The sequence below is a fragment of the Polypterus senegalus genome, chromosome 14 (assembly GCF_016835505.1).
Source record: "Polypterus senegalus isolate Bchr_013 chromosome 14, ASM1683550v1, whole genome shotgun sequence".
NCBI lineage: Eukaryota > Metazoa > Chordata > Cladistia > Polypteriformes > Polypteridae > Polypterus > Polypterus senegalus.
In genome coordinates, this window is record NC_053167.1 from 123,972,021 (window position 1) to 123,997,782 (window position 25,762).

Genomic DNA, 25,762 nt, shown 5'->3' on the forward strand with positions numbered 1-25,762 from the left:
TGTGATCAGGCAGACTGGTGAAGGCAGTGAACTGGTTTTAATTATTTTGAGGCCTTACATGTTTTTCATTATTTTGTGTTGTTGCATTCACAACACTTAAGACCTTTTTTTTAGTACAATTCTGGTTGATAATTTTTTATTAAATATTTCCTGAATGCTGGAGTTATTCTGACCTTTGCCTGTTTTTTAATCACACCTATAATTATCCTCAGTTTTACATTTCCTGGTCATTTGCTTCTCTTTCTGCCTTTTGGCAATCCCTGTTCTCATACTTGTACTTAATTTAAAAGAGACTCAATTATAGTCCCTTAATTACAAAATTACGTGGTCATCATTCCATATTTTTGGGATATCAGTGTGATCATTAAAATTTATTTCTTTTTTATATTTATTTAACAAAACTCATGCATCGTTTTCCTTGGTGCTTGATACATTTGACCACATTAACATCAACATTGCTATCATTTCACATCTAGAAATGAAAATGAACTCTGTGCCATTATGGAGAATAATTGGTAATATTCATGGAGATACTAACATCATTCCAGATATTTGTTTACTTAGGTCACACTCATTAGCTTTACACAATTAGCTTTAATGTTTTTTCAGTTTGATTTATGAGTTAATTTTAATATATCTATGAAGAGTAATTATATGCATTTTTGGCATTCTATGAAATTTATTGCTCTCTCATTTTCTTTAGAATGCCCTATGCAGAATCGACAAGCATTAGGGAATGCAAATGCTTTAGTAAAAGATAAATAAAGAGTTGTAACAGAATGACAAAGAATATAACTGCATCTTTGAATGAAACTTTCACATTTAGCTCTTTTGATCCATTCTTTGTGGAAATTGTATTCATTATAAAATTAAAGTGACAAGTTAAAAATTATCTATCAACAAAACCAATATGGAAGGGTCTGTACAGCACTTTGGTGATACCACAGGAAATCACTCAAAAGAAGATTTTACAATACAATTCAACTGATTATACTCTGCAATCATACAGAATCAAGTATATTATATTAATATATGGAAGATGGCGCATACTGGTGTAGCAGGCCGTCTGCTCTTCTTGTTAATTTATGTTTGAATTTCATTTTTATGTGTTAATATATCCCAACGGCTACTGTCCCATGACTGTGTTTCCTTAGCTGCTAATAACACAAGCGAGGCGAGCACGATAGCAAAACGAAACCTCCGAAGGAAGACAAAGTCGTTTAGCCACTAATATCGGAAAAACAGTATCCCTTTTACTTTTCCTCATGCCACTAGTGCACAAGCGAGGCGAGCGCATCAGCAGAACGAAACCTCCAAAGAAAGACAAAGTTGCTTAGACGCTAATGCACAAGCAATACGAGCACATCGACAAAACGAAACTCCTAGGAGAGAGGCGCCCGGAGTAGTTCCTTTCAATTACCTGACATCTCTACATTTCAGTTTTTTTCAGACGATTTCAATAGTTTCTAGGACCCCAGGCTTTTTACAGCTAGTGAGAGAATAAAGAAAGCCTTCAATTTCAGCACTTACCTAAGTGCACTGTGCTATTGTGATATCCTTTTCAGTTAATAAAGTTAGTACTATTGAATTAATAAAGCTATTGTAATAATCGTAACCTGTACATCTTTTTCCATACGAATAACTGTAACCCTACTTTTGCTCACCCTGTATAATTATTGTTAAATCTTTGTGAAAAAAGGTCATTTTCAGTGGAATGAATGCTTGCTTAAAAGCAAGAAGTACAGGAGAGAGAAGATCATCCCCAAGACAAGACGTTTGCCCTTTTCAAAGAACTTGGCAAGATGCAAGATTCTGTGGACTGAAGAAAAATCTGGCAGAGCTATACACATAGACTTTAAAGATATTCCTGTTCATCATCATCTACTGTATATCCTTAAGAAAGTATCCTTAAAATAATCATTAAAAATACATTTTCTTACATTTGCCACTGTTTTTTCTAGGTGGTCTCCCATCCATGTACTGGCTGGGCCGTGACATCCTTAATTTTAGGTGGATAGCCTGTTCCGGAAGTGCAGGTGGTATGGCTGCTGACAAATAAAAAAATATTTATTTAACTCTACTTGTTCCAAGCTAGTAAGTCTCTTTACTTGAAATAGCCATCCATGTGCAGATAAAGCTGTACACGTGGGGTGCTATAAAGCAGCTACATAAAGTACATTTATATTTAGACTTAATTGCATGGAACTTGCAGGTTATTTAAGGTATTTCTGTATTTTTGGCAGATCCATGCTGAAGTGATTTTCTTCGACACCTTTTCTTAGCTCAGAAGAAGGATGTCACGGGTGTTGGTGAGTGGATAATATGTGGATAGGACCAAGACAGGAAGGTTGTGTTTTCTTTTTATTTAAATATGTAAGATTTAAATTAAATAATTAATAGATTGCAAAAAAAAAAACCCATCTAGTGTATTGTAGTCTGGCTTTGCATTCTTACATTCTACTGAGCCTGTAGTCCTGCTTGGAAATTTCAGCCTTGCCCTGTACCCGGCTCCTTTTGACATTGTATCATAATGAGTGAATTGGGAAAAATGACTCATCAATTACTAATTACCATGCAGTATTAAAGGGGTAAAATGTATTTATTATTATTTACTCTTTGCACCACAGTGTCATGGAACGTAAAACACGGAAGTACATTAACATCTATTAGAAAGTCATTAAGAATGCAAACTCAAACAGCAAATTAAATCCTAGAGCACAAGCACTGCTTGATGGAAATTAATAAAAAAAAAAATAAGAGTGTTGTTTGGAGGATGTCTGTAAACCAGTGATGCTTTTATTCTAGAAACGAGGAGTAAGTACTCAGTCAAGTAAAAACATTATTGTTCAATTAAGAAGAAAAGTTGGATCATAATGCAACATTTATAATGAGAAGTCTGAAAGTGCTGTATATTAAACATATGTTGAGGATTAATTCATTGATAACAATTTTGATTTAAAACTTTTACATTTTTAACCCTCGCGCCACTTCCCATATCTTACCCTTACTTTCACTGCCTGGAACAGTTTTGCAGCACCTTTCACTGCAGTCTTAGCAGTATGTACAACCTTAAAAGTCAAAGCAGGTGAATGAAATAAGTGAATGCTTATTGACAACCATCAAATATGAGGTATGCAGAGTATCTATTGTATAGAGGTCCCCTTTTCTCAGGCAATTGAATGCTTCAGTTTATTTATTTATTTGTTTATTTATGTATTGGTTGATTGTTTGATTAGCTGCATTTTCTGTCCTGTGAGTCAGTATTCTTCTTTTTTTATGTCTCTTCTACTCTATGTATTTGCATTTCCCCATGGGATCTAATCTAATCTAACCACCATATAGCCCCAAGAACATCTGTATGCATAGGTTGATCTGTGGCAAGCTAGAGAAAAGTCACAATTGTGAATATTAGTTGAACTTCCATTCCGGCTATGTTTGAGTCTGCAGTATATGTCACTACAGGCTACTAAGGCTACATTTAGAACGCAGTTAAAATGGAACTCAGTTCCAATTTCTGGTTCATATCAGATTTTTTGACGTTGTATCAATATCTGTCCTAAATCCGCAAAATTAGTAAAAATGAATTCATCAGCAGAATAGTGATCAAAATGTTAATGACCATATAGACAGCTTTTGCCTCCTATGATTATTTTTTCATCATAAAATGCATACAGGATGGGGGCCTAAAAATCTGCCCCCTCAAAACAGATACTTGTGCCCCCCAATTGTCCAAAAAGAAGCCTCTAACATGATGCTCACTTCTTCTTAACCATTCAGACAATTACTTGTTATAAATTGTAGAGCTATATTTAATTAAACCTCTCATGGTGTAATTGTTCAATTATCTATGCACTTAATTTAATTAAGTATATGAGGCATTGTCTGTGCACATATTAAAAGCATAATTCATTTTTCAACATCAGTCATTAGTGGTTAATTCTGCTGCTACTTAAACTAGCCTACTCATGTCATATTTTGTCTTTGCCTACTTGTGCTTTTCTCTGTATGTTTTCTTTTTTTTTTTCATACTGTATATTGCAGAGATGGGCAAGTTAAATTATTGGACAATACTAAATTGTGCCTTTGTGGCGGTGTATATGAAAGGGCCTCAAATGGACTGGCAGCCTATCCAGGTTCCTACCAGTGGTACTGAGATAGGCTTCTGCTCCACAAACGTCAGCTGGATGTAAAAGGTTGAGAATTTTCATTTATATTGTGCTGATGCTATGGTGCTTTGCAAAGATGTGTGAGCTAGCATCTATACTGAAACAGTCCTTGCCAATACGTTCTACAATAAAATGGACCTGACAGTCTTCTGCATGCATCCATCTCTAGGTAAGCTGTCAAATGAAAGCAAGGTAAATAAAACAGACATCTCACATATATTAAAAGTATTTGCATCCATATCTGAGATACAAGGTAAACAAAGCCAATCCAGCAGAAATGGGCAGAAGTCAGATTCACCCAGTGGTGTTATTGTGAAACAGTAATATGTGTGACTGGTGTAGCACGATCTGTCAATTAAAAGAAAAAATGAAAATCAAGTAGTGTCCGGTCGAATTTTTGTCCAAGTTCATGATGTTTCTCTCTCTCTCTCTCGCTCTCGTTATATATATATATATATATATATATATATATATATATATATATATATATATATATATAAACTGCTCAAAACAATTAAAGGAACACTTTGAAAACACATCAGATCTCAATGGGAAAAACAATCCTGCTGACTGTCTCTACTGGTATGGACTGATATGGTAATGTGTTAGGAACGAAAGGATGCCACATTGTTTCATGGAAATGAAAATTATCAACCTGCAGAGGTCTGAATTCAAAAACACTCTGAAAATTAAAGTGAAAAAATGATGCGGCAGGCAGGCTAGTCCATTTTGCCGAAATATCATTGCAGTAACTCCAAATCATATTCAGTGGTCTGCAAAGCCCTCACGTGCTCATATGCATTCCTGACAACATCAGGGGGGCAAGCTTCAAATGAGACAATGGATGGTGTCCTAGGGGATCTCCTCCCAGATCTGGACCAGGGCATCACTGAGCTCCTGGACAGTCTGAGGTGCAACCTGGCAGCGTCGAATGGACTGAAACATAATGTCCCACCCAGAGGTGTTCTATTGAATTGAGGTCAGGTGAGTGAGCAGGGGGGCCTGTCAATGGTATCAATTCCTTCATCCTCCAGGATCTGCCTGCTTACTCTCGCCATATGAGGCTGTGTATTGTCGTGCACCAAGAGGAACAGAGGACCCACTGCACCAGCAAAGGGTCTGACAATGGGTCCAAGGATTTCATCCCCATACCTAATGGTAGTCAAGGTGCCGTTGTCTAGCCAGTAGAGGTCTGTGCGTCCCTCCATGGATATGCCTCCCCAGATCATCACTGACCCACCACCAAACCGGTCATGCTGAATGATGTTACAGGCAGCATAACGTTCTCCACAGCTTCTCCAGACCCTTTCACATCTGTCACATGTGCTCAGAATGAACCTGCTCTAATCTGTGAAAAGCATAAGGTGCCAGTGGTGGACCTGTCAATTCTGGTATATGCCAATCAAGCAAATGGTGCAGGGTAGTGAGCACAGAGCCCATTAGAGGACGTCGGGACTTCAGGCCACCCTCATGAAGTCTGTTTCTGATTGTTTAGTCAGAGCAATTCACACTAATAGCCTGCTGGGAGAGATACTTTCATGTCTCGCAAGACGAGACTTTGTTCTAAAAGATTTAACCACGCCTGGGGCCGTAAATAAATGACAAATAGTAGATGACAAAGTAGAAAGTCGTAAAGAATTCAAAAACGTTGTCGTGGTACACATGCAGAGTAGGTTAGAGATAATGAAAGTACTAAAATTCGAAAGTTTAAAAAAAATGATAGTAAAGATTGCATTAGCACAAACAAATGGAAATTATTACTCAGTGAAATAGCGGAACAGCAAAAAGAGATTGAATATATTGTTCAGATTTAATCTTTAAGTCTGAGACTTGTAGATCGTCTAATTCGTGTTGCCATCACAGTGCTTCTTGCCAATGAAGAGGCGTATCTGCGAGAATTAAAAGATTTGTTTTTTGGTGAAAGTAAAATCCACATACGTGAGCGGCATACATACATTGGATATATTTATTTATCCTTTTTTTTTTTTTGCCCTGGAGCTCCAGTAATGCGTCGCTTTACTTTAGTCATATCACTCATGAAACACCTGAAATCAAAATGACAGATAATACAAATGGCAAATTATTTTCAAATGCTCTCAAGATAAATACCTGTGCAAGTATTAAGTGGACCCATAAATCTTGTTAATCTTTCATATCTGGATTGTCACCTGTTGGACAAACCAATTTTCATCAGTGCCAAACCATAATGTAAGTGAAAATTTTTAATCATGCAAATAATCTAGTCATAAAATGTAATTTCTAAGTTACAGTGTTTAAACTCATTTTAGCCTCTTCAGTGCACAAGAACACTTTTAGTAATATCTCTTTTTATTAATAACCAAAAGGACCCTAGAGAGCATTATTAATTTTATAAATAGCAATACATGTTGAACAGCTTTTCTTGACTACATTTTTACAAATCCACAATGTGTTTCTTTGTGTTTCCATATTACAAATTCACCAGGATTGCAATAAACAGATTCTTCCCTTAATTTTTTATTCTGTTTTTTTTTTTAATAAATCAGCCAGAGATACAATAACAGACAGAGAAAAGCTCTTCTGTAAAAAGACATGTTTTATTTAAAGAGGTAGAATTGAGGGTGGGTGGCGTGGAGTTAAGGTCTAAAGCTTCTATAGATCTCGGTGCCCTGTGTTTGAATCCCATGCCCCATCACTGTTTGTGTAGAACCTGCATGTTCTTCAAATGTGTGTAAAATTCTGCAGGTACTCCAGTCTCCCATTCATATCCCAAAGATGAGTGTTTTAGGTTAATGGAGGAGTTCTAAATTGGACCAGCCAAGGTTGGTTCCAGATTTGTATGCAGTGCTGCCAGGAGAGGCTCTGTATGGGACATTTCCTGTGTGCTTCACTGTGTAACAAGGATTTCTTACATCTGTCTCTTTCAGCAAGTCCACCATGAAGATGAGGAGATCATATGATATTTACAGTAACTCTTTCATTAACTGTAGAGTCTATGGAAAGTAGAGTATATTCAATGATAAGATATTTTACCAAAATCTTTCAAACTATCCAGATATTCTGGTGCTTTTCACATCCTTACAAGATATGGGGCCTGAGATAGACAATACTCTTCTCTTTATCCTGATTGATGCAAAATGATGTGTTTTACGGTTAGGTTATAAAAATTATGTGAGTTTTTATAAGCATATATGTCGACATTTCTGTGCATTTGTCATTATAAAGTGAGCTGCTCATATATATGTCATGTTCTCTTAGATCCACTGAATAAAAGATGGCCATTTGTATTATTAACAGGAGTGATCTGAACTGTTATTTAAAAGCATTGTTACCCCATTACACTGGATTAAGAATGTCATGTTAAATAAAAAAAATAGATAGATAGATAGATAGATAGATAGATAGATAGATATGAAAGGTACTATATGATAGATAGATAGAATGAGGAAGTTCAAATACATAATAGCAGAATCATAAAAAATAAGAATACAGACTAACAAGACAAATAATACAGCCAATCAGTAAATAAATAAATAACAGTCGGCAGAAAAGACCCCCAGAGATCCTTCTTAGTACATCATGGTGGAATGAGACTGGGACTACACCTGCTCCAAGAGGGTTCCTCCTGGAGGGAATGGAGAAATTTTTCATGATAGCATCTAGTTTTGTGTGCCCAGGGATTACTCTGTGAATTTCCCGATACGTTTGTTCAGGCCTTGTGTTTCTTTTGAGGTCAGGTTGCTTCCCCAGGAGACCACAGCATAGAACACCACACTGGCTACTATGGACTGATAGAACATTTCCAGCAGCTTGCAAAAGACCTGAGAGTCTCCTTATGAAGTCCAGTTATCTCTGTCCCTTCTTGACCAGTGCCAATGTGATGTCAGGCCAGTCCATTTTGTTGCTTATGTGAACCTCCAGGTACTTGCAGCTCTGCACCACTTCCACATCTTCCCCCTGAATGGGGTCTGGTCTCAGAGTCTTCATGTCATGTCGGAAGTCCACCATCAGCTCTTTTATCTTGTTGATGTTGAGTTAAGGTTGTTGTCCCTGCACCTCAAGACAAAGGAACCATACAACCCAGTAAAGAACCATAAAGTGCCATAAAAGAACTGTTATTTTTAGGTGTGTACTTTAATTTTAATTAACAATATGACGAGGAGACACAATAAGTGAAGACATCTTTACAGCAAGTTCTTTCTTCCACTTGTTTCTTTTAGAACAGCAGTGGGAAGACAGATTTTGGTAGGGATTGGTTCTTTTAGGGCGGCACGGTGGCGCAGTGGTAGCGCTGCTGCCTCGCAGTTAGGAGACCCAGGTTCGCTTCCCGGGTCCTCCCTGTGTGTAGTTTGCATGTTCTCCCTGTGTCTGCGTAGGTTTCCTCCGGGCGCTCTGGTTTCCTCCCACAATCCAAAGACATGCAGGTTAGGTGGATTGGCGATTCTGAATTGGCCCGGGTGTGTGTGGGTGTGTTTGTGTGTGTCCTGCAGTGGGTTGGCACCCTGCTCAGGATTGGTTCCTGCCTTGTGCCCTGTGTTGGCTGGGATTGGCTCCAGCAGACCCCCGTGACCCTGTGTTCGGATTCAGCGGGTTAGGAAATGGATGGATGGTTCTTTTATTTAAAGAAATATTTGTTTCTTTTTTTGTGATTAATTTTTTATTACAAGTACATTACAGTACAAATAGATAAGAACCCAGACATAATTTTGATATTATTGTTAAAACAATTTAATCAAGGATTAAGGATGTCAATGAAAGAAAGAGATTTTAACCTGACGTGACATAGCTACCTTCCCACCCAATCCTGGAGTAATGAGGGAAAAGAAAGAAAGAAAGAAATATAAAGTTAAATGGTGTCAATCTTTGCTTTTAGAAACCTTTTAAACTAAAAAAAACGCCTTTCATGTTATCTCATGGAAGCGTTATTAATCCTGGCTGAGGTTACCTACAAATAAACTCAATCATAAAATGGGGTATACCTTTGGCCAATGAACATCTTATCTGAGGAGACATGAGGAATACAAGGAAAATTATGAGAAGGCCTGTGTAATACGTTTCCAAAAGGAGAGTACTGGATGGGAAAAAGACAGAGCTTCTGCATAAAGACAGAGTTGTAAGTCTGAGGTTAAGGATCTGCGCTGGTATCTGGAAGGCTGACATGTCAAATCACATTACTACCAGAAGGGATCTTACTCTATTGGGTCCTTGAGCAAGACCCTTACACTGAAAATTGCTCCAGGGGTGCTGTATAAATTAAAAAAAAAGTCCCCATTTCTCGTTGAAGAAGGATTCACTGATCTTGACTTTGCTGACGATGCTGTAATCTTCACAGAGTCAATGAAGGCTCTGATTGGGGCTCTCGAGAGACTGAGCGAGGAGTCTGAGTGTCTGGACTCTTCCTATGAAGTCAGTAAATGGATTGGGAGAGTATGGGTGGGGTCATGAGGTTGCTTGAAAGGGGTGTGTGACGCTCAAGATATCTATGCAAAAGGATTAAGGTCCAAGTCTTTAGAGTCCTGGCGCTTCCTGCCTTGCTATATGGTTGAGAGACATGGGTGCTATGCAGTGATACGAGATGAAGACTGGACTTCTTTGGTACTGTGTTTCTCCAGAGAATCCTTGGGTACCGCTGGTTTGACTTTGTATCGATTGAGCGATTGCTTACAGAGTCCTGAATGAGGCACATTTACCTACATTGTGAGGGAGCGTTACTCATGGCACTATGGCCATGTGGTGCAATTGCCCGAGGGTGATCCAGCTCACACAATCCTCATTGCTGAGGACACCAGTGGCTTTACCTGGCCAAGGGATCACCCACGTAACACCTGGCTGTGACAGACAGAAGGTTATTTCCGGAGGGTGGTAATGGACCACGTGTCTGTCTGGTGGGTTGCCAACCAGAATCCTGAGCTGTTTTGTCATGTGGTGGGTGCAGCAACGTGCTGTACCAGTGCATGTTCCCCACCCTGACCTGACCTGATTTGTCATTAGGGACAAAGATCCAAAATTGGATCAGGGGAAATCTTTTCCAGGGACTTAAAATGTAAGCTATGTGTGATAAGTTGAGCATACATACAATTTTAAAGTAGCATTTATTATAGCTATTTATAGCTTATAACATTCAGATAAATAGTTAAAAGTTACTTATCTGTTATTGTAGTGCTTCTGTGAGAGTGAATGTGGTGGCAGGGCAGCGTCACACTGGCGTTTAGCGCCCCACTGACTTCAAGACCTGTGAGTCAGAGGGCTTCTTTGGGTTTGAACCGGCACTATGCCGCTGCATGTGTCCAATGCCACTATATTTTCCACAAATTGAAGCAGCCCAATGACAAAGTCCAAAGCCACTAAGAGAGCCACTGAGAGAAGAGAGATCAGAGCACTGAGATTAAGAGGTTGCCAGCAGAAAGAATGTGTGTGTGTGTAGAGAAAGAAAAGATGTGATGGTTCACTACGTAACTTACCTGCAGAGGTGAACAAGCAGCTGGCAAGACATGGTGGCAAACACATATACATATGCGTGTGCTGGGAAAGGTGGAGGTTTAAAATAGGAACAACAGACTCTAGAAGACTTCAGAGCTCCACTCCATTGAGGAGGGTGTCACTTTATATTATACAGGTATATCAGTAATAATACTTAGTTACTTTATGGTTAAGATTACGTTTGGAGGAGGGTTATCTGACTCAAGTTAAGTAAAACAAGTGACAAAAACCTGCAATTCAGTTCGTTGTCCGATGGAGATACTGTATTGCACATCTGTGGAGGTCTGCAGCTGGACCCTGGATCTCAAATAGGGAAACTGCACCTGATCAGAACAGGAAGTAGGGTGCATGACTCCACATCATTTACTTCTGGTTGACTCCAGAAGATTGGAGTAAGAATGGGCTAGGCAAAATGGCTAGCAATAAAAAACTGTAATCCAGACCACCAGGGGTCATCTTTTGACTAATCTTAGGGCTTGCAGACACTTCTTTATTTCTTAGTTGGTAGAGCAGAGAGATAAAACGTTTAAGTTTGTAAATATTAGTAAGAACAGTTTACTTCCCGATTTGTACATATTTTTTGGTGGAAGTAATCTGCGTTTGTGGATGCTCATTTTTCCATTTTTGTGCATCATTTTTCACTTTCTGTTTTTGATTATTTTTCTGTCTGTTATTTGTAAATTGTCTGTTGAAGAGGACCTTTTTTGCTTTCATGTCACTGTGTAATGATTACTCTAGGCTCAAAAAAGGCAACGCTACATTAACAATAAATTTTTCAAGCTCTTATTAAAACATTGGACCTTACAAATATAGATATATTTTAACTAAACAATTACACACTTTTACTTACTACAGCAGCAAAAACCAAATAAAGTACCCTTTAACTGTCTCTCAAGCAAATACCCATCCCATAATATAGACACTCCCTTAAACACACCAAATTTCCACTTCTTGTTAGAAAGGATGGCCAGGCCCGACAAACCCCACATATGTATACCTAAATATACACAACTCCCCTCAATGAAACAAAAGATGTCTCTGTTCAGGAGAGGCACACACACACACATATATATATATATATATATTGTGAACGCTGGCCCCGGCACAGACAGACGGACAACATATTTTCACCACACACCATTTATTAAGCAATACTATTTACAGTTTGTTCTCACGTGCACCCCCAGTGCCTTCTTGCACCGATTTCCCCAAGTCCAGGCCACACAGTCCTGTGCCTCTTTTCTCCTGGCCGCCTCCAGTCCTTCCTCTCGCTCAGTCCGCTTCCTCCCGACTTCCACCACTGACTGGAGGGAGACGGCCCCTTAAATAACGCTCCCGGATGAGCCCCAGGTGTTCCCGGCATTCGCTCCATAGCCACGCCCTAGCGTGGCGGAAGTGTTGGCTGTCTTCCTGGCAGCTCTCCGGGTGCCACATAAAGTCTTCCCCGGGCTCCCGGGATAATTAGGCACTGGGGCGCCGCCTGGCGGTGGCCACGGGTCCCTACAGGGCTGGGCTTCCAAGCCCTGTACCCGAGGCCCCCTGCATAACCAGGACGGACGCCCCCACTCGGTCTGCAGGAGGCACAGGCCCTCCTCTGGTCCTCCAAGGCGTCCCGGCCGGGCTCCAGCCCCAGCCGAGGACCGTACGGGATAAACCGGCATCGGGGCGCCGCCTGGCGGTGACCATGGGCCCCTACAGGGTAGGGCTTCCATGCCCTCGACCCGTGGCTCCCAACAGAACCAGGACGGACGCCCCCTCGCGGTCTGGAGGAGGCACAAGTCCTCCTCACGTCCTCCTGGGCGTCCCGGCCGGGCTCCAGCCCCGGCCGGGGACCACAATATATATATATCATATATATATATATAAAACATAAGAGACAGATATCTATATATTTGTTTCCACAAATCCAGTCCAAAGGGTCATTGTACATGAAGGAAGGAGAACCGTGAGACGAGGGCAATTATATTGGGATAAATCGAGGGAAGATGGATATTGGCACTATCCCGAAAGTAATAAAAAAAAAAAAAGGTCACAGATCTCACCCTCCGAAATCAGCAATCTAAAGCCTAGGGACAGTCTTAAGAAAGAAAAAAGGCGCGTAGGTGGCCACCTTACTAACCTTGTTCCAGTGTCGGGGCGAGATGTTTCTACTTTTATTCCCTCAACATCGATAGTGTCCGTCCTTTCTCCCTTGCAACACAAAGCAACTATTCCTTGTCCCGATCATTTCCTTCTCTCCAATTTTAATTTGGTTGTCCAACCAGACCAGTGTTTTTGACGGGCCTTCCAGATCCCACCCATGAAGGCAATACCGTCAAACACTGCCTCACAACATCCAATCCTGAACTGCAAAAGGCTTCTCCACCTGAATCTGAGTGGAAGCCCCCAGCAGTGACTATTTGACCAGGAGGGTCAGGCATTACCATCTTAAAGGAAAAAGTCTTAAGAAAAGGGTAAAGTGTGTTTTGTTTTAAATAATCTTTAAAGCACTTACCCAAGAGCAGACTGGGTCTCAAAACCAGCCCGGGCATCCTTCAACAACTGAGGTGACGAGGTCGACCCACTCAGCCCATTATTCATTGCAATTTTCTTAAAATTTGTGATGAGTACACGGCTCGCTATTTGCTATGAGCCTATTGTATAAACTCTACCTAAACTGCTGGCAAACATAATCTGTACATTGTTGTTTAGACACAACTTAAAATTTGACAACATCTTTAGAAATAAATTGTAATGAAAAATAAAAATTTAGTAACATGGCTTTCACATTATTAGAGTACATGTCAAATGTCAATGTCATGTCCAAGTGCCAGCACCCTAGTAGGCTAGTAGCTTACGCAGTTCGCTGCTTTTAGCAGCCACATCATCAACAATACTGTTATTGTCAAGTTTGGCTAGGATACTTTTCTTCACCGACATCAACATGAACATCTCAAAATGTTTCTCCTCCTCTATTTTGCTTCATCCATATTTGGCAACAGACGCTGAATGGTTGAAATGAACGACAATGAAATAAGGTCAAAGGAGGACAAGATCATGAGTGGGTGTTAATAGAACTTTACTTAATTCAATGCCAAATTCTGTAGGCGGTTAGGTGGCCTAAAGAAAAGTAAGTGATTACAAGTATGAAACAAATATTTTCAACTCGATAATCAAACTGCTTATTTACAATGGAATAAATAATAACCGAGTTTATAATGAAAACCTCACATGATTGAAATGTTCCATTAACATAATGATAAACTATAAATGTTCCATCCTAATATGAAAAATTCCTATCCTGTGCTTTATAATTTTATTTCCTCTTACTAATAATCGCAGCTGAAAACCACTAATTATCGTTCACGCCGACGACCAGAGAACAATAAAATGCATAATCTATACTAATTATTAGTACCGAAGAATTTAAATACTAGATATGAGATAAAATAAATTGCAATAATGGATATGCTAACCAAATTGTAGCAGTATCGAAACAGAAATCGGCAAAAGGCAGTTTTGACAAAATTTTTCGCTGTAGTGTACTGACAACTAAAACAACTTGATGACATAATACGGTATATTATATAGGACTACATAAATCACAGTACCGGACAGATAATGTTTAGTAGTTTAGAAAATTAATTTTAATGTCAAACAGTAACCAGCACATGAAATTTATTTCATGAAATGGCAGGCCCCTGACCAAACCAGACTCCGCGGCCCACTGGGAATTGCCCTAATGGCCAGTCCGCCCCTGCACTTACCTGTTTAAGCTATTAAGTGCAGTGTGCACTTTCGCAGTCATTTTAACTTTGTCTACGGCAGGTTCACACAGCGGGACGTCGGTGATGGGCTGGGCGCACCTCCAGGTCAGACCTGCTGGAGGACGCTGCCCGTACCCTGTCATGAAGGTGGTTGTCTCTTTAGTCCTGCTCCAGTCCGCACTCGTGTACATACCTTGCCAAGGTTAAGAGGAGCACCTGTGCAGAAAGCACCTGCGTCTGCCGTGATTGGTGAAAGGGAGCAACGTGTCGCGGGATTGGGTAAAGATTTGTGCCCCGTCTATAAGAGACACTTCCTGCCTGTTAAGGGGGTCTTTAGACTCGGTGGTGTGGATAGTATAGTTTTTTTTCCAACTAACTAGTATACCAAACAGAAGCTTATGCCTTATTTTTGTAAGTTTCTTGTATATAGTATAGATATCTCCTAGTTTAGCTTTATTTTCGTGGAGGTATTTAGAGAGGTTTTGTTTTATTGGTGCACTTTTTATTTTTTGTTCTTGTATATACACTTTTTTTTTCTTGTAAATATTTTTGGCATTCTTTGGACTTTGTTATTTGTGCAGTTTATTCTTAAACTCGTTTTCTTCATTTAGGAAGACTACCAATTCTTTTTGTTGTATATACCATATTTACGCGTGTACCACGCGCACATTTTTTCCCGAAAATTAGCATTAGAAAATCAGGTGCACGTCATACATGAGGAAATGTAATTCTGTAATGTTTACTTCTTCTGCTTGGGCTCGCTCGCTTGCTTGTGCTCCCTCTCTTGCTCGCGCACTCGCGCTCTCTCTCTCTCTCACTCGCTTGCTCATAAACTTGCGCTCTCTCTCTCTCGCTCACTTGCTCGCGCACTCGTTTTCTCTCTGTTTATCATTTGCTCGCGCACTCGTTTTCTCTCTGTTTATCGTTTGCTCGCGCTCTCTTTCTCTCCCTCTTTCTTGCCTGCGCTCTCTCTCTCTAAACACGTCCTGTACAATCACAGCATGTGTCGTACACGGGGCCAGACGATTTTCGCGATTTTCTTTGTAAAAATTAGGGTGCGCGTCTTACACGAAGGTGCGTGGTACACAAGTAAATACGGTACATTTTTTCTGTATTTTTCATTTTTGTTGACTGGAAACTTCACTGTATATATTGCTTTGTTGCACCTCTAAAAAAAACACTCTTGTTTTTGGAAATACCACCTTTTTGTGTCAGTGTCTCCATGTCTGACTTCTCACAGATCTGATCCTGGTCGGTCCTGCACTACAAGATGCCCACTGTGTGGTCTGGTGCCAACCTTGCCACTACACAGGGTGTCACAGAGGGACAGGTACATTATTGGCCTCCAATTAACAAAATTGGAGTAAAAGTGTGCAATTCCCAGTTACAGCCAATCTTTCTTTCTACAGTAACCCAGATCTGCAGAGTATTTGATAAAACATGACCCAAGTAGATTTTTTACTATTTTTCATCCATCAATCCATTATCCAACCTGCTATATCCTAACTACAGGGACACGGGGGGTCTGCTGGAGCAAATTAATTTTAACAGAAAGTTTTTTGAGGAAAAGAGAAGGAGAGATCAGTGGCATGTCTATCATTACCCAGGACGGCTGCGAATGGGAAATCGTACCAGAATGTTACCAGCAAGATGGGTTTTGTCCTTATTGCTTGATTTTTGTGACTTTGCAACTTTGCAAAGTGGCAACAAATAAGTTACACTTATTTTTACAAACAGAATTGTTGTATGAATGGACATGTCCCAGCAAATATACAGTGAGCGTACGTTTCTCATGAGGCCCCATGTTGTCGGGACCTTTTTCTGCTAATTGAATGCACAGACAGCCTTGTAAAATGAACCTGCCATTCTGAGACAGTATCATGGGGGGCTACAATCAGGCAGCGTAGTACCTTCATCATTTTTGGAGCTGTCAGCTAAAACTGATTTCTTTTTTACTTCCTGGCAGATGTTTTTTCAGGTGCGGGCTACTAGATATAGTGAATAGAAAATTCAAGAAATGAACATTGGCCTAATTTATCTCAAGAAAATAACAATCAATGCTTGTTTGATTTTTGTGTCATACTTTTCCAAAGTGACTTATGGCATTAACATCTTTCGCCTAAATAAAATCCATATTTATTTTTGGAAAGCAAAAAAAAAAAAAATGTTTTTTTACTTCACGTTGTGAGGAAAAGACTATTGTTATTAAAGCAAAATTGTCTATGTCCTCTTTCATGTCAGCTCAAGTGAGATTCCTATCATCAAGCTTGCAGGTATTCATTTTGAAGAGTAGCTCACTGTGGAAAAATCCAATAAGTAATTATTTATCAAATCATATTTCTGTAATTGTTTTCTGACTAATGATGTTGCTGCTCCAGCGCCGTAGATTTAGTGGAGAACCAACATTTTATTTGAACAGGAGGTGTTGGAAAAAGTACCTTATTTCAAACTGTGGTGCCCTCTTCCCTCCCCAGCTGCATATCCCTCTTTTCACATAATTCAGACGTTCAAAGTGTCTCCAAAGCAGAAACTCAAGAAATGTCACATCCATTTATCCTCCATTCCTGATGATTCTGCAAATGGTATTTATTTAGTTATAACTTTGCTCTGTTCATTTATTATGTGTTGAATTATATATTATTTTTTATTCAATTTAGTTATTATGTAGTATCTTATGTGTCTTTGTAGATGGATTCTCCCACCTGCACTTCAGAACAGGTATCCACCTGAAACTAAGTATGTTCTTGGATGGGAGACCACCTTGGAAAAGCTTGGGTTGCTACAGTAAGATGTGTTGGTGAGGCCAGCAGGGGGTGCTTACCCTGTGGTCTGTGCATGGATCACAATGACGCAGTGCCATCCTTCAGATGAGATGTAAAACTGAGGTCCTGACCTGCTGTGGTCATTAAAAATCCTTGGGTATCTTTCAAAAAGAGAAGGGTGTATCCTGATGTCCTGGCCAAATTGATCAGAAAAGGGACACAAAGAGTGGCCAGCAAGGCAACTGGAAAGTAAACAGGGCCCAGTACAAAATATTAATTCAAAAACCCTAAGACAGAAGCAAAAAGAGTTGAAAAAACCGAAAGTGCAAAGACAAGAGCATAACTTAACAACACTTCACTAAAGCACATTCAGTGAGTTCATGTTATCCACCTGAAGCTAAGCATGTTCAGGCCTGGCAACTGCTTGAATGGAAGATCATTTAAGAAAAGCTTGGGTTGCTGCTGGAAGAGGTGTTGGTGTGGCCAGCAGGGGGAGCTGTCCCTGGGGTCTGTGTGTGGATCCCAATACCCCAGTGCAGTGACAGGGACACTGTGCTGTAAAAATGGTGCTGTCCTTCAGATGAGACATAGAACTGAGGTCCCAACTTTCTGTGTTCATTAAAGTTCCTTGGGTGTCTTTCAAAAAAGAGTAAGGTGTACCCTGATGTCCTGGCTAAACTGAGTAGAAAAGAGGCAAAAAGAGTGGCCAACAAGGCAATCGGAAAGCAAACAAGGCTAAAAAATGCTAAATCAAAAACCCTGAGACAGAAGCAAAAAGAGCTGAAAAATCAGAAAGCCCAAAGGCAAGAGCAATACTTAACAACACTTCACTAAAGCACATTCAATGAGTTCAGTTCATCCACCTAAAGCTAAGCATGTTCAGGCCTGGCTGCTGCTTGAATGGAAGACCATCTAGAAAAAGCTTGGGTTGCTGCTGGAAGAGGTGTTGGTGTGGCCAGCAGGGGGCGCTGACCCTGTGATCTCCTTCCATGAGAACCCTGAATACAATAAGGACGGATCATTTATGTTGGGTAGAATGCCTAGAGGGGGCTGGGTGGTCTCATGGCCTGGAACTCCTGCAGATTTTATTTTTTCTCCAGTCGTCTGGAGTTTTTTTTTTTGTTTTTTTCTGTCCTCCCTGGCCATCGGACCTTACTTTTATTCTATCTTAATTAATGTTCTCTTATTTTAATTCTTACTTTGTCCTTTATTTTCTTTCTTCATCATGTAAAGCTACATTATTTGTATGAAAATCTGCTATATAAATAAATGTTGTTGTTTTTGTTGGATCCCTATACCCCAGTGCAGTGACAGGGACACTGTGCTGTAAAAGTGTCGCTGTCCTTCAGATGAGACATAGAACTGAAGTCCCGACTTTCTGTGGTCATTAAAGTTCCTTGGGTATCTTTCAAAAAAGAGTAAGGTGTACCCTGATGTCCTGGCTAAACTGAGCAGAAAAGAGGCAAAAAGAGTGGCCAACAAGGCAATCGGAAAGCAAACAAGGCTAAAAAATGCTAAATCAAAAACCCGAAGACACCAGCAAAAAGAGTTGAAAAACAGAAAATCCAAAGAGAGTAGCAATACTTAACAACACTTCACTAAAGCACATTCAGTGGGTTCAGTTCATCCACCTGAAGCTATGCATGTTCAGGTCTGGCCAGCAGCTGTATGGAAGACCATTTAAGAAAAGCTTGGGTTGCTGCTGGATGAGATGTTGGTGAGTCCAGCAGGGGCACACACCCTGGGATCTAACCATGGATGCCAATGACCCAGTGCAGTGATGGGGACACTGTTCTGTAAAAATGTCAATGTCCTTTGGGCTAGACATAAAACCAAGGTCCTAACTCTCTGTGGTCATGAAAGATCTTTAGGCATCTTTCAAAAATAGGAGAGTGTACCCCGATGTCCTGTCTAAATTGTTCACCTTGGCCTGGTCATTCTGGCCCCTGTTATGTATGGAAATTAAATTATGCGTATCTTGTGTTTTATTATTGTTTTTGTTTAATCTGTGTTATTATTTTTTGATGCATTTGTGTTATTTTTATTGATTTTATATCTGGTTTTGCCTTGGTCTGCTGTCTCTTTAAATGTGAATGTGTTCCATGTTCTTTGTTGGTGGAACCCAGGAGGCGGGGTCACCTGTCAATCTCTTTTTGGGAACTGCCCTCAGCTCAATAAAGCTGTGGAGACAGGCAGTTCAAATGGGAATCATTGTAACTGATACTGTGATTTGTGAATTGTATTTTCTGTCTTCATCGTTATTGTATGCTCTTGTTTTAGAAATTTTGATTATCGGACTGTGTTTCTGGGACTTGTTTACCATGGATTTTATTTTAGGCAAATGCCTTAATGCCTCTGTTTGCTCTATGGAGCACACTGTGTAATTTTTGGTATTTAAAAATAATTTATTTTTTTTAAATAAAAATGCTTTTTGCACTCAGTGTTTTCATCCAATGCTTTGTGGTTTCCTTCTTCTATTGAAAGACGCTTTGATATTTTGGGAAATTTAAGTTATTTTGAGGCTTAAATCTTGTTTGGGTATCGAATGCCTGAAATAATCCTGTGGGGTTAGGAGTTTAACCCATTTGGAGTGAGGCCTAATCCAGCTAAACATTTTAGACCTGGCCTGGCATGTGAAGGCTTTTGGAGGCCTCACATACTTTTTTTCTTTTATGGAATCTCCAGTTCATGATAGTCCCCTAATGATCATCTGTCCCTTATTGGCTAACTGTCTCTCACCCCTTCACCACCTAAAAATAGCTGGATGTGATTCTGACACCAGAAAATAACAAAAATGGGTGAGACCTTCAAAAAACCTACAAAAACAGGCCAGAAATCTGAATGGTCCGCCCCAGTATAAGTCTCACCCAGGCAATCATGACTGTAGGTGAATGGGAGGCTTTATACCAGACTGGCGCCAAAATAAAAAAATCATCTTTTAAAGTTCAAAAATAAAAAGAGAAAGTCTCAAAAACCTGAAAGTATGTTCCTGCAGGGGTAGAACCATAAAAATTCTGAATCGTGGTAGAGACAAACCCACACAAACATTTATAAAACTGTAGATTTATTCACAATAATCAGAAAATATAACAAAATATTCAAAAGAGCAGAAAGTGGCAAAAGAAGTTTTCAACAATGCAATTGGAAAGCAAACAAGTCCCAATACAAAATACTAAATCCAAAATCCTAACACAAAAAAACGGAAAATCCAAGGACAATAGAAAGAGCAATACTTGTACCAATACTCCACTATAGCACATTCAGTAGATGGTGAGGGAATGCACTTCAATTAACTGTGATGAACAGGTGGCCCCGCCTCTTGAGGAACCACCCACATAATACAAGGAATATAAAATATTTAAAGAAACATCACAGAAGTATTTTAAATATAACAAAGAAACAATAATACATTACACATACCAACTAAATGACAAATGAACAGAACAATAATAACAGAAATAACCTAAGAAAATCATAAAGGCAAAGAAAATGAACATAAACATGAACTAGGATAGGAATCCTGGCCAAAACGTAACACAGCTAATGTGTGGTGAGCATAATGGTTCAGGAATGGCTGCCATCACATCATCCAGCTGCACACTAGTGGTGGGTGAAATGGCACCTTACTGTCTATGTAAAACACTTAGGGCTCGTTTATACTTCACGCTCAGAACACGTATGTGCACGAATCATGGCTGCCATGCATTCCCAGCATTCATTTGACGCGTCCACTGGGCAGGTCCTCAGAAATTAACGCGATGCGTGCGCGAGTTACAGTATTAGCAAAAAAGTCAGGGTATGGTTAGGGATGCAGTGTGATAAAAGTAGGAACGTGACGTCAGAGTTTCTGTTTACTATCTACATGTGACAGAAGGATCCCACGGGATTGATGTGCGTGCTTCGATGTTTGATGAATTTTTCGATGTGGTGAAGCAAAATGCAGACATACAGATGCATTTGTGGTGCTTTTGTATTCAAGTGTTACATATTCCCGAGCGTAATGATGTAATACATTTTACAAGTCTCACATACCATCTTTTGTTTCGTCTTTTATTTCTGGGGCTTCCTCCTGACCTGACAGCAGCGGCAAACAGCAATAGATCACCACACAGAACACATTAAATGTATGATATTCCAACTTTCTGCACATTTAGAATCGTTAGATTTATACTTGATATCACTTTCATGATGTAATGCATTAAAGTATGTATGTTACATTTTACAGATAAATCATTAATATAATTTAAATAATGAATACTGTTAATAATTACACATATGTGGGTGACACAGTGGCGGAGCTGTCTCACAGGGAGTCATGTCGCTGGTATTACCTACCTGGAGTTTGCATGTTTTCCTGCTGGGTTTTCACAGTGGGCTCCAGTTTGACTCCAAAAATATGCAGATTTGGTGACACAAAAACGACGGTAGTGTATGTGAGTGCTTGTATTCACCTTGTGATGAGCTGATGTCCCGTCTAGGGATTGTTTCTGCCTCATGCCCAATGCTTGCTGAAATTCCTGTTTGTGATTATGTTTTGTGATAATCTGATTTCACATCTGTTATAACACGTCTTTATTTTAAAACAGCAGTGTCAAATATGGGGGGGGCGTGAATACGATTGAGAGAATAAAACAGCATAAAAAAAATTTTAAAACGCTAACCATTACAAGTACCATACATTTACACCAGCTGTTACAGACTCAAATCAAATGTATGTTTTTATTTTATAATAGTAACAAAAAGAGCAGCTCACTACTCAAATTGTTTATTTTGGGACACAGGAAGTCTCGAACGACCTTTTAAACATGAATCAGCAGTTCTTACCACTATACTACCAAAGAAGCCATAACAACAAACTACACAAACCCGATTTCTTTTTCTTCGGTTATAGCCTTGAATAAAAGAGCACTTGTTTTGTTATATTTGTACCTTTTGTGAAAGTGCTCATTTGATATTTGGACTTCAGTCTTCACACATTATACACTTCATGCCAAAAGTTTGTCATTAGTACCAAAACATGAAAAAAGTTTGTCTTTTAGGTATGTATTCAACATATCTGTCATCCGACACTTACATAGATCTTTGTAGACACAGAACACATTATAACATTAAAAAAATCTAGACGAGAACAGGCCATTCAGCCCAACAAAGCTCGCCAGTCCTATCCACTTGTTTCCTCCAAGAAAACATCAAGTCGAGTTTTGAAAGTCCCTAACGTCTTACTGTCTACCACACTACTTGGTAGCTTATTCCAAGTGTCTATCGTTCTTTGTGTAAAGAAAAACTTCCTAATGTTTGCGCGAAGTTTACCCTTAACAAGTTTCCAACTGTGTTCCCGTGTTCTTGATGAGCTCATTTTAAAATAACAGTCTCGATCCACTGTACTAATTCCCTTCATAATTTTAAACACTTCAATCATGTCACCTCTTAATCTTCTTTTGCTTAAACTGTAAAGGCTCAGCTCTTTTAATCTTTCCCCATAATTCAACCCCTGTAGACCTGGAATCAGCCTAGTCGCTCTTCTCTGGACCTTTTCTAGTGCTGCTTTGTCCTTTATGTAGCTTGGAGACCAAAACTGCACACAGTACTCAAGATGAGGCCTCATTGGACTTGTACTCCACAGATCATGCTATATAACATGACATTCTGTTAGCCTTCTTAATGGCTTCTGAACACTGTTGGGAAGTTGATAGCTTGGAGTCCACTATGACTCCTAAATCCTTCTCATAAGGTGTACTCTTGATTTTCCGACCGCCCATTGTGTATTCAAACCTAATATTTTTACTTCCTATGTGTAATACTTTACATTTACTGACATTAAATTTCATCTGCCACAAATCTGCCCAAGCCTGTATGCTATCCAAGTCCTTCTGTAATGATATAACGGATTCCAAATTATCTGCTAATCCACCTATCTTGGTATCATCTGCAAACTTAACCAGCTTGTTACTTATATTCCTATCTAAATCATTTATATATATTAAAAATAGCAGCGGCCCTAGCACTGACCCCTGTGGAACACCACTCTTAACATCGGCCAGTTCTGATGAGGTTCCTCGCACCATCACCCTCTGCTTCCTGTGTTTGAGCCAATTCTGCACCCATCTAAAAACATCACCCTGAACTCCCACTTCTTTTAACTTGATGCCCAACCTCTCATGTGGCACCTTATCAAATGCTTTCTGAAAGTCCAGATAAATAATATCATGTGCTCCACTTTGATCGTATCCTTTTGTTGCCTCCTCATAGAATTCCAACATGTTAGTAAAACACGACCTCCCTCTTCTGAACCCATGCTGACTGTTCAGAATAACTCCTGTCCTTGCCATGTGTTGCTCAATCTTATCCTTAATAATTCCTTCCATTAATTTTCCTGTGATGCTTGTTAAGCTTACTGGCCTATAGTTGCTTGGATCTGCCCTGTCACCCTTTTATATAATGGGATGATATTTGCCATTTTCCAGTCCTTTGGAATCTCTCCAGTGCACAGTGACTTCCTAAAAATATGTGTCAAGGGTTTATATATGTACTCACTAGCCTCCTTAAGAACACGAGGATAAATATTATCTGGGCCTGGTGATTTGTTTGATTTCATCTTATTTAATCTGAGCAGCACTTCTCCCTCTACAATTTCCAAATCCCTCAGTACCTCCTTAGTAGTCCCTGTTACTGCTCTGAGGTTATCCACTTGCTCACTTGTAAACACCTCAGAAAAATGTAAGTTTAGGGCATCTGCTATTTCATTGTCTGTATCTTTTAATTCCCCTTTACTATTCCTGATGAACTTGACCTCGTAAACTTAACTTTACTACTAAAATAGTGAAAAAATCTCTTGGGGTCTTCTTTCGCCTTATCTGCTATTCCTCTCCAACTGTCTTTTAGCCTCTCTGATACCCTTCTTAATGGTTGCCCTCATGTTCTCATACGCGCTACGATTCTCTTTGCAGTCATTAGTCTTATATGCCTTATACAGCAGTTTTTCCTTTGCAACTTCTTTTTTAAATCTTTATTAATCCATCGTGGAGTTTTTTTTTGTTTCCTATTACTTCCAAATTTAGGTATGTATCTGTCCTGCATTACATGTAAAACATTTTTAAACCTGTTCCACTGCTCCTCGACTGTCTCCACATTTAAAAGCTTATCCCAGTCTATCCTACTTAGACTTTGTCGCATCTGCTCAAAATTAGCCCTACCAAAGTTCATCTTAACAATTTTAGTCTTTGCATCTGCACTCTTACAAAATACTGAGAATTGTATTACATTATGGTCACTTGACCCTAGTGGTTCAATCACCTCTACACCCTCAATTCTATCCTGATTATTACAGAATACTAAATCCAGACAGGCTTCATCCCGTGTTGGTGCTTTAACGTGCTGTGTTAAAAAACAGTCGCTGATTACTTCTAAAAACTCCTGCTCTTGTGCTCCTCCATCTGTAAGGTTATCCCAGTTAATATTTGCATAATTAAAGTCCCCCATGACTATAATATCCCCCTGTAAACTTGCCTTTTTGATATTACTAAAAAGATGTGTTGAAATTACTGTCTGAATTGGGTGGTCTATAACACACTCCTAAAATAAGACCTGTTTCCCTAATATTTTCCAGGCGAAGCCACATGTCCTCACTATGATGGGGCTCATGTGAAATGCATGTGTTCGAAATAATGATATATTATTTATCCTATACAACTCCAGGCACCTCACATGCAGATCAACAAGACTTGAGCTGGGAGAGCTCTTTGCCCTTCCTGCAGCAGTGGGAGGGATGGCATAGTAGGCTGCTTGCTGCTTGTGCTTATCGACACATTTACAATACAAAAGACGCTGACAGATAGGTCAGAACGGATTTAAGTTGGGCCGGGTTTAAGAGCTGTTTCATAGGCCTTGGTAATTCTAGTGTTAAAGGCTCCACCCCACATTGAAAACATGTAAGATTAAATTACAACAGTCATACATTTCCTGTTAACCTTATTTAGCGATAGTTTGGTAACCAGACCAAACAAAACTGCAGCACCAAAATGCAAGAAACAAAAGAATTTCACTTTTAAAATTGTTAGCTATCTCACTATTGACTTTGTATTAGAAGTTTTAGTGAGATGCCAAACACAAAATAAAAATTAAATGTAATTACTGAATTCTGTGGCTTCAGAAACCTCAAAAATAATGCCTTGGTGATTTGCTAAGGAACGACTATAAAAAATTAAAAACATATGTCAGATCATGACAGCTACAGGTCAGAAAAGGCTGTACGTCTAAAATCAGAGAGGCCCCTTTGGCCTCAGTCTAAGGCTCTTGGCTCATTATTTCAAGACGGCACAGTTGACGTAAAGCTGCAGCTCAGACTGTCCAAATTATATTGTCAAAATTGTATCAAACATTTTAATTAGCTGCTATGCAGTCTCTTGAGCATGAAAAAAAAGATTTACACAACAATAAAACATTATACATTGGGTTCAGAAAATATTCAGATCTTTTCACCTTCTGCCTACATTATTGTATAGTATATTTAATTTTAAATGGATACATTTGCTATTTTAGTCCATTAGTCTGCACTCAATAACTCATAATGACAAAGTTAAAGTATGTTTTTAGAAAGGTTTGCAAATATATTGAAAATCAAAAACTGAAA